Genomic DNA, 11520 nt, shown 5'->3' on the forward strand with positions numbered 1-11520 from the left:
TTTTATGCAAATCTCAACACGCTTTCAAAAAATAAAAATGCCCAAATTAAAAAACAATAAAAAAAACAAAAAAAAAGAAAACAACACAGAAGTGTGTATGTATTTGTTGCAGGACTAATTCTGTGATTGCTTAAATGTTTACACAAGTGAATCATACTAAAACTGATTATGTTTTAGAAGTAAAAGATCCAAGAAGAAAAAAAAAATCAAGTTGGAAATGCCATCTTTTACTCAGAAAAAGACATCGGTAATGTAAAACCTAATTTATACAAACATATATAAACACAAACCTCTTGCACAATTTCAGATGGTTAACTGTTAATAAAAAATAGCTATTATTGCTAAGTGCACTTTTAGAAAGTTGTGTCTACCCGATTTCTAATGATGAAGTTAGAAACATCACCGTTAGTAATCATGCACAGCTTGTTATTATCTCTAACACTTAGAAACTGTTGATGGTTTTTTTATGAATTAGAAAAATGACATGGTTTTATTTTATTTCAGGATCAACTCAGCCAAGAACAAAGGAAAACAAAGCAGAAGTTAGCCAATGCCAATTAGGTATCTTTCAAAAACCAGTTATTGCTATCAGTGCAAACAATAAGGTCAACAAAAAAAACAAATAAAAAAACAAAATTAATCTTGTCATGCTTCAGAACCAAATGAATATTCGATTTAATCTCTTTGTGTTATGACTTGAATTTGTAAAATTTTAGATGAAATAGTTGAAAAGCTGAATGCTTGCCCTGGCCACAACGAATGGTTCAACACCAGAAGTTTTCCTCGATGTGCAGCTTTAGTGTTGGCATACATCTTGCAAGACGTGTTTACAGATGTAAGCTCAAGTTGCTCGTACAAAGATTACCTTGGCATCTTGGCAAATCATAGCAGTGACAAGCTCATTCATGTCTTGCAAAAGTACTCCTACTGAAGCCATATTAAAGACAAAATTAAAAACATGAAGCTAAAAATTCAAAGTAGGGTAGTTTAGAAAAGTTTGTTCAATATGGCAATATAGTGAGACCATTTATGTAGTTTAGAAAAGTTTGTTCAGTTTGGCAATAAAGATGGGCCTTTTGTGTAGTTTGTTTTCTCTATGCTTTTGCAATATATTTATCTGTTTCGCTAAAATACATAATAAACAAGAAGTTCTGTTAACTTGTTTCACATTTCTTATTTAAAGATAGTTCAAACTTTTTTTATCTTTAAAAAAAAAAAAAGTCGTTTTGTTATTCTGTTAACACTTTTAATAGAGTTGCATTTAGAATTACTTCTGATGTTTTTAAGAGTTTGTTAAAAAGCAAATTAATATTTTCTGTGATGTTAAACTGCATAAGTGAAATTTAAAAAGGAAAACTGCTCCAACCATTTTTCGGAAAAAGAAATCAAAAAGTTCCTTATTTTAAAAGATCTAGACATCCATTTCTTCAGCAAAATAGCGAGGCTTTTTTTTCTATGAACTCTTACTCTCTATTTTTTCATATATTTACACAAAGGATTTTATTAAGTTCAATGTAAACATACATAGAAGTATATTATGTTTTTTTTTGTTTGTTTTTTTTATGGTGTCTAACTTTTGTTTCACTTCTATTTTATTTTACGTTTATCTTGTATTTTATCATGCCTTATTGGTTTTTGCGTTTTGTGATGTCAAGCTGCGTAAGCTAAACTTAAAGAGGAAAACTACGCTAACTTTTCTTTGAAAAAATATTCAAAAAGTACCTTAAAAGAGAAAGCACACGAATTTAAAAAGTTGGGACCTCGTGATCCAATCCTCGGAAAGCAGCCAGGCTTTCTGCTCTCTAATTTATCTCTATTTACGCAAAGGGTTTTATTTCAATGTAAACACGTATAAAAGAATACTTTGTTAAAAATAATGTTAAAGGAGTTGCGTAAAAAACGTCTGAATAAACTTTCTTTACAAAAAAAACAACTAAGAAACAAGCGCGCCTAAGAAAAACCAATATCGCGATTCACTAAGTCAATAGACGAAAGAACAAACTTTAAAAAAGTCTTTCTAGACAACAAATTCTATTTTTGGCAATGCAGTTTTTGTATTTATGCAACCTATCTTTTGTTTCACTTCTACTTTATTTTACGTTTACCTTGTATTTTGTCTTGCCTTTTTGCGTTTTGTGATGTCAAGCTACATAATCTAAACTTAAAGAAGGAAACTAGGCTAGTAGAATATTATGTTGTTGGTTTTATATGCAGCCTAACTTTAGTTTCATCTATATTTTGTTTTGCGTTTATCTTATATTTTATCTTGTCTTTTTGAGTTTTGTGTTTTGTGTAATGTCAAGCTACATAAGCTAAACTTTAAAGACCTTTTTTTTGAAAAACTATTCAAAAACTACCTTTAACAAAGTAGCGAGGCTTTTTATGCACTTTTACTCTAGCTATATTTGCGCAGAGGATTTTATTTAACTCAATGTAAACATACATAGAAGAGATTGTTACCCGTTTATTTTATGCAGCCTAACTTTAGCTTCATCTGTATTTTATTTTACGTTTATCTTATATTTTATTTTGTCTTTTTGAGTTTTGTGCTTTGTGATGTCAAGCTACATAAGCTAATGTTAAAAGAGGAAAACTACGCTAACCTTTTTTTGAAAAACTATTCAAAAACAACCTTTAACAAAGTAGCGAGGCTTTTTATGCACTTTTACTCTCTAACATACCTATATTTGCGCAGAGGATTTTATATAACTCAATGTAAACATACATAGAATATTGTTACCCGTTTATTTCATGCAGCCTAACTTTAGCTTCATCTACATTTTATTTTACGTTTATCTTATATTTTATTTTGTCTTTTTGAGTTTTGTGTTTTGTGATGTCAAGCTACATAAGCTAATGTTAAGAGGAAAGCTCAGCTGCTAACCTTTCTTTGAAAAACTGTTCAAAAACTACCTTAGACATAATCTAGATTTAAAAGAGGAAGACTGCACTATTTTTGCTTTGAAAAAACTTTCGAAAACCACCTTAATCGATAGAGATAGCACACGATTTTAAAATGTTGTATCTAGCGATCCACTTCTTTAGCACGAAGTAGCGAGGCTTTCTATGCACTTTTAACTCTCTAACATAGCTATTTTTGCGCAAACGATTTTATTTATTTCAATTTAAACATGCCTAGTAGATTATTATGTTGTTGGTTTTTTATGCAGCCTAACTTTAGTTTCATCTATATTTTATTTTGCGTTTATCTTATATTTTATCTTGTCTTTTTGAGTTTTATATTTTGTGATGTCAAGCTACATAAGCTAAACTTTAAAGGAAATTTACGCTAACCTGTCTTTGAAAAACTATTCAAAAACTACCTTTAACAAAGTAGCGAGGCTTTTTATGCCTTTTTACTCTCTAGCATACCTATATTTGCGCAGAGGGTTTTATTTAATTCAACTTAAACATACCTGTTAGATTATTATGTTGTTGGTTTTTTTATGCAGTCTAACTTAAGCTACATCTATTTTTCATTTTACGTTTGTCTTATATTTTATTTTATCTTTTTGTGTTCTGTGATGTCAAGCTACATAAGCTAATGTTAAGTAGGAAAGCTACGCTAACCTTTCTTTGAAAAACTATTCGAAATCTATTTTTGAGATAATCTAGATTTAAAAGAGGAACACTAACGTTAATTTTGCTTTGAAAAAACTCTCGAAAACTACCTTATTGATAGAGATAGCACACAAGTTTAAAAAGTGTATCTAGTCATTGATTTCTACAGCAAAGTAGCGAGGCTTTCTATGCACTTTTACTCTCTAACATTATGCATTTTACTCTCTATTTTGCGCAAAGGGTTTTATTTAATTCAATTTAAACATGCCTAGTAGATATTTTATGTTGTTGGTTTTTTATGCAGCCTAACTTTAGCTACATCTATTTGTCTTATATTTTATTTTATGTTTTTGTGTTCTGTGATGTCAAGCTACATAAGCTAATGTTAAGAGGAAAGCTACGCTAACTTTTCTTTGAAAAACTATTCAAAATCTACCTTTGAGATAATCTAGATTTAAAAGAGGAGAACATGACGCTAATTTTGCTTTGAAAAAACATTCGAAAACTACCTTATATTTTATCTTGCCTTTGTTAGTTTTGTGTTTTATTATGTCAAGCTTCATAATCTAATCTTAAAAGAGGAAAACTGCGCTAATCTTCGATTGAAAAGTACTCAAAAAGGACCTAAATCGATATAGATAGCTCACGATTTTAAAAAGTTGCATATAGTCATCTTCTTCAGCAAAGTATTGAGGCTTTTTATGGATTTTTACTGTCTAACTTTCCCATATTTGCGCAAAGGAATTTATTTAGTTCAACTTAAACATGCCTAGTAGATAATTATGTTGTTTATTATGCAGTGTAAACTTTGTTTCATCTATATTTTACGTTTATCTTATATTTTATTTTGTCTTTTTGAGCTTTGTGTTTTGTGATGTCAAGCTACATAATCTAAACATAAAGAGGAAAACTACGCTAACCTTTCTTTGAAAAACTATTCAAAAACTACCTTTAACAAAAGTCGCGAGGCTTTTAATGCTTTTTTACTAACATACCTATATTTGCGCAAAGGATTTTATATAATTCAATTTAAACATGCCTAGTAGATTATTATGTTGTTAGTTTTTTATGCAGCTTATCTTTAGTTTCATTTATATTATGTTTTAGGTTTATCTTATATTTTATCTTATCTTTTTGAGTTTTGTGTTTTGTGATGCCAAGAATTTTAAGCTAAACTTAAAGTAGGAATGCTACGCTAACCTTTCTTTGAAAATCTATTCATAAACTACCCTAGACAAAAGCTAGATTTAAAAGAGGAAAACTACGCTATTTTTGCTTTGAAAAAACTTTCGAAAACCACCTTAATCGATAGAGATAGCACACAATTTTAAAAAGTTGGATATAGTTATCTCATTCTCTGCAGCAAAGTAGCGATGCTTTTTTATGCACTTTTTCTCACTAGTTTGCTTATATTTACGCAAAGGAATTCATTTAATTCAATCCAAGCATATATAGAAGATTATTATGCTATGATTTTTTTTTTCTTTTATGCAGCCTAACAATTATTTCACCTATATTTTATTTTACGATTAACTTTTATTCTACTTTTCTTTTTTGAGTTTTGTGTTTTGTGATATCAAGCTACATAAACTAAACTTTAAAGAGGAAAACTACGCTAACCTTTCTTTGAAAAACTATTCAAAAACTACCTTTAACAAAGTAGCGAGGCTTTTTCTCTCAACATACCTATATTTGCGCATAGGATTTTATTTAATTTAATGTAAACATACCTAGTAGATTATTATGTTGTTGGTTTTTTATGCAGTCTAACTTTAGCTTCATCTGTATTTTATTTCACGTTTATCTTATATTTTATTTGTCTTTTTGAGCTTTGTGTTTTGTGATGTCAAGCTAGATAAGCTAAACTTAAGTAGGCAAGTCAATGCTAACCTTTCTTTGAAAAACTATTCAAAATCTACCTTTGAGATAATCTAAATTTAAAAGGAACACTGCGCTATTTTTGCTTTGAAAAAACTTTCGAAAACTACCTTATTCGATAGAGACAGCACGATAAATTAAAAGTTTGGTATCCCAAGTCTATCCACTTCTATAGTAATGTAGCGAGGCTTTTTATGCACTTTTACTCTCTAACATACCTATATTTGCGCAAAGGATTTTATTTAACTCAATGTAAATATACATAGAATATATTTGTTACCCGTTTATTTTATGCAGCCTAACTTTAATTTCATCTATATTTTATATTGCGTTTACCTTAATATTCGTCTTGCCTTTGTTAGTTTTGTGTTTTGTTATGTCAAGCTTCATGATCCAATCTTAAAAGAGGAAAACTGCGCTAACTTCTCATTGAAAAAGTACTCAAAAAGGACCTAAATCGATATAGATAGCTCACGATTTTAAAAAGTTGCATATAGTCATCTTCTTCAGCAAAGTATTGAGGCTTTTTATGGACTTTTAATCTCTCATTTACCCAAATTTGCGCAAAGGACTTTACTTAATTCAACTTAAACATGTCTAGTAGATTATTAAGTTGTTTGTTTTTTATGCAGCCTAACTTTAGTTTCATTTATATTTTATTTTACGTTTATCTGATATTTTATCTTGTCTTTTCGTGTGTTGTTTTGTCAAGCTACATAAGCTAAACTTAAAAGTGGAAAACTACGCTAACCTTTCTTTGAAATCTTATTCAAAAACTGCCTTAGACATAAGGTAGATTTAAAAGAGGAAGACTGCGCTATTTTTGCTTTAAAAAAACTTTCGAAAAATACCTTAATCCATCGAGGTAGTACACGAATTTACAAAGTTGTATCTAACAGTTATCGACTTCTTCTATAGCAAAGTAGCGAGGCTTTTTATGCACTTTTGAGTTTGAATTTATCTCTGTTTACGCAAATGGTTTTTGTTTATTTCTGTGTAATGATATACAAAAGAGTATTTTGTTAAAGATTATGCTGCAGGAGCTGCGTAAAAAAACTCTGGTGACCTTTCCTTAGAAAAAGCAACTGAGAGGCATGTGCGCTTTAGAAAATTCAATCGCGATTCACCAAATTAAAAGACGAAAAGAACGAACTTTAAAAGCTCTTACTAGACGTTTGTGTTTATGATAGGCAATGCAGTTTTAGATTTTATGCAGCCTAACATTTGTTTCATCTATATCTTATTTTACGTTATCTTATACTTTATCTTGCCTTTTTGAGTTTAGTATTTTGTGATGTCATGCTAAATAAGCTAAACTTTGCTAATTTTTATTTGAAAAAATATTCAAAAACTACCTGAATTATAAGCTGTAGATCTAAGGAGGAAAACTACGCTAACTTTTCTTTAAAAAAATATTTAAAAACTACCTTAAACATAAGCTATATCCAAAAGAGGAAAACTATGCTAACTTTCTTTGAAAAAATACTCAAAAACTACCTTAAACATAAGCTAGATCTAAAAGAGGAAAACTACGCTAACTTTTCTTTGAAAAAATACTCAAAATCTACCTTAAACATAAGCTAGATCTAAAAGAGGAAACCTACGCTAACTTTGAAAAAATATTCGAAAACTACCTTTAAACATGATTTAGATTTAATAGATGAAAACTACGCTAACATTTCTTTGAAAAAACATTCAAAAACTACCTTTAAACATGATTTAAATTTAAAAAGGAAAACTACGCTAACATTTCTTTGAAAAAATATTCAAAAAGTACCTTAATCGAAAGAGATAGCACGCGAAATTAAAAAGTTGCATCTAGTCATCCGTTTCTTCTTCATCAAAGTAGCGAGGCGTTTATGCACTTTTTATTCTCTAATTTATCTCTATTTACGCAAATGGCTTTTGTTTATTTCAATGTAAAACTTTTCAAAAGAGTATTTTGTTAAAGATTATGCTGCAGGAGCTGTGTAAGATAACTCTGGCGACCTTTCTTTAGAAAAAGCAACTAAAGTAGATGTGCGCCTAAGAGAATCCAAATTGCGATTCACTAAATTAAAAGACATATACAACAAACTTTAAAGTGAAACGAAATTTCTAAGCGTATTTGGTAAAGATGAAATGTTCTTATGACATTTAACGTTACGAAAAGGATTTTCTTCAGTTCAAATATTTATTACAATTAAAGTGTTAAATAATGTTACAGAAACGACCTAAAACGCCTGTTGTATTAATTTAAACGAACAAAATAAATATAAAAAAAAGAAAAACTATCATTAAAAAAAAGAAAAAAAGAAAAGAAATAGAGTTGGAGGGAAAAATAAAAATAAGAACTTCTAACAAAGAGCTCTTCTTTTTATTTTTCAGATTTTAGATGCTTAATTCCTTGAATGAAAAGTTGAACTGATGACCCACTACTAAGGTTGTTCCTAGCCTTCCGTTCTCAAACTAGGCCATTCTGAGAGGCTGTTTGATTAAGTACCGTTGATAGTAGTATCGCACGTAAGAGACTTCTAAAACTCTGATTATTAATTCCTGAATGAAGAGATGACTTCATACTCACTAACGAGGTTGTTCTTAGCCATCCGTTCTTAAACTAAGCAAAACAGTGAAGTCGTTCTATTAACATTAATAGTTCGCTGATTTGCACATGCACCATTGCCGAAACTGTGATGCTTGGTTCCTTGATTGGATTGAAGAAGCTCATCACCATGCTTTTTACAAGCTGTCCGTTGTTATGTTTTGCAATTCAGTGGTTCTGTTTTGCAATTCATTTTCTGTTTGTTTAAGTATCATCGATGGTGGTGTCGTGCATGCAAACTTTCCGAAACTCTGATGCTTGTTTTTCTTGAATGGAGAGATGAGCTTATACTTTAGGTGACTTTTAAAACTGCAGTAATTAGTGCCTCGAATGGGAAAAAACGAAACTCATCTTTTACAGACCAAGGTTGTTCCTGGCCATCCGTTAGATATGACAGGCAACAGTACAGCGAAGCTGTTTGTTTTACAAGCTTTTGTCGTTTCGAGAAATCACTACATTAAGCATTCGATGGTGATACACGACTGATGGCCAGGTTCTGATTTTCGAATGAAAGAAGAGTCGCATCCGACCACTGGTTGGCTTTCGACGCAAAACAGCTGTACACTCGTCCAACGTCCAGCGACTCAACTGTTGCAACGAGAAAGTTAGCTTTATTTGTCGTGCAGATTGTCCGCTTTGACGTAAAATGCTAGAAATTTGCTGAACGCTCGGTTTGCGCCGCCCAAGAGTCATTCTGTTTCTGTGTTGCCAGCGTCTGTCGGCTAAATACAACTGTAGACTCCGCGCAAGCTTTTTCACCGCAAAAGTTGTACAGAGCCACACCGAAGGCTAAAATCGACTTTAAGGTCGAAGGTTAAAATCGACCCTAGAGCTTTGAAAACGACGTCACGAAATTTTCAAGTACATCATCGAAGAAAATTACGGCGGCCAGATGCGACTCTTAGTACTAACTCTTCTAATCTTAGTACGTTAAGCATTCCAGTCGAGAGATCAGACGTTTTTTGTCACCTAAGAGACCGGCCGATCCGTTTGCGACGCTGCGGAAGAAAAGAGACTGCAAACGACAGGGTTGTTACCGTAACAAACCTCCGTGAGTACCTCCATCTCGAATGGCTTTTGGGGAAACGTTCGTTTTAAACTCAAAGGGATGGTCGTTAAAGCTCACAAAAGCCTGGTTAACCATTTTGAACGGCAGAGACCGTGTTTACAATGGATGCAGGCCGTTTGCCCGAGCCCAAAGCGCAAGACCTTTCGGAGAACTCCTCTAGGCCTCTATGCAACGAAACCAGACGCGTGCACCTAGCGGCACGTTACAACCGTAGGACGCCCCTCGTGGACACTATACGAACGCAATTTTTCATTGTCCCCAGGCTTCCAAACCGTAACCTCATCCCCCTCCAATCCTAACCCCGTAATTCTCTTACTCCTTCCCCCCCCCCCCCCCCCACCCCTACCCCTCTTAAAAGATAAGAAAAAAGAAAAAAGTTTCCTTCTCTCTAGCTTTTAGCCGGCCCTCCGCTAGAAGGGAATAGGGAGTAACGAAGGTTTGACATCAAAGTAGCGTTTCGTATAAGATTTGCTTGGCAAAATTTGACAATTTTTATAAAAGCCAAGCACTAGTTCAAACTGGAGATAGAAAAACCAAATCGAATGATCTCACTTCTCAAACCACTGAGCTGCCATTGGTCGGCAGTTTCATGTTTGGAGACTATTGAGCTGCCATTGGTCGGCTGTTTAATCGTTGCGATTGGTCGGCAGTTTTATCGTTGGAGACCATTGAGAGATATAAAAGGCACTTTTGAGCACAACATTAAATGCTATATCGTTAGATCTTGTTATAAAGGCACCCTTAAAATGCCGAATTGAAAAAAAAAACAAAAACAAAAACAAACAGAAAAAAAAAATGAAATCGAAACGGGCATTCTTTTAAGCATAACGTTAAAAGCTAAATCGTTAGAGGTTTTAAAATAGATTTTAGAATGCAAGAAACGGAAAGTTTTGCTTTCCTGGCCACAAGCGATAAAATTGTTAGTAAAACGCACTCTAGCATTCTCACGTTCGAGATGTGACCAATGTTCGAGAGAATCGAACAGGTCGCTTAACTGTGAATGAAAGCGGAACTAACACACACTACCAACTAGTCACTGTGTTGGTCTGCTGAAATTACAACAGTCCATGAAAGTATCTCGTAGAAAAGTCCTAATTTTGGATCATGGGGCGGGCTGCTCAAATGAGCACTCTGCCGAATTGAAACAAGGAAAAAAAAGAAAAAGAAACCGAAACGGCATTCTTTTGAGCATAACGTTAAAAGCTAAATCGTTAGATGTTTTATTAAAAAGGCACCTTTAGAATGCGATGTCCTCAAATATTTTCCTCATATTTTAATAAGTAAACAAACAAAAAGGAAGTCTTGCAACTGGCGAAAACTTTCAATAAGCAAACAAAGCAACAACTTTCCTTTCGAGTTTTTTACATTTTAAACAAAAGACAAACAAAGAAAAAAAACAAACAAAAACAAAAACAAAAAAACAAAACAAAAACAAAACAGAAAAGGCAGAATGAGTGAGTCGACTGATTTCGCTCAACTGTCTTAAACGAGAAGTCATAAACGTTTGCTTGTGCCAGCAAGTTGCAAATTAAGTTGTTAATGTAAGCTGCACCGCAAAAACTTAACCCACAGTTTATTAAGCATATTAAGCCTTTGCTGACATGTTAAGACATTTTAAGCCTTTGCTATTATCATGAGGCTTTTTTGCTCCACGAGCCAAAAAAGTACGCTAGAGTTGTTGACAAACTGCATCGCGGTCGAAAAGTGTAATTACGCCAACACTTTTATCCGTTTAAGCATTTCGTTTTCGCACGAACAACAATTAAAGCAGCTCGTTGAGCTTAACGACGTTCGTATTTTTTTTCGAAGCCAAAACTTCGGCTATAAGTAGAGTGAAGAGGCACTTCGAAAAACAACAAAGCTGTTCGCAGTCGATAGCAACGAGCGACAACATCTCTGCGAGTCTGGCATCAAGGTAAACATTTTTTTTTACATTTTCATTTGTTAGTGCCACTTTTGTGTACATTATGTATTCAAAAATTTCTTGCTGACGCTAGATTTTTCGTTTTCAATGAACAACAGTTGCAACCTCTAGTCGTTTGCTAAAACAGCTTGCTAGGACAACCAAATCAATCATATGTTGTGAAAATTTCTTTTTGTTCAACTGACTAAGGAAGATCGAGCGAACGCTTTTTTTTTTTATAACTTGTTTGTATCATATTGCTATTAAGAAAACAGCGTTGTGTATACTAAACGTGACATAATTGGCAATTATCCGTAACTAAAAATAAGATAGAAATTACAAACTTGATACCATATTTTAATTACTCTAACAAAACTAGACGTCATCGCGTGAGAAAATAAATGTTTATGACACATAACCTATTTTTTTGTTTTTTTTTTTTCTTCTCTTTTTTCCTTTTAATCTCCTTTCTTTCGTCCAAAAAGCGTTTTGATTTTTGCCTCGCCACAAGCGATGAAATCGATAAAA

Source organism: Hydra viridissima, unplaced genomic scaffold (assembly GCF_058129835.1).
Source record: "Hydra viridissima isolate aposymbiotic clone 2 unplaced genomic scaffold, HvirCarnegie_v1 scaffold_2, whole genome shotgun sequence".
NCBI classification, from domain to species: domain Eukaryota; kingdom Metazoa; phylum Cnidaria; class Hydrozoa; order Anthoathecata; family Hydridae; genus Hydra; species Hydra viridissima.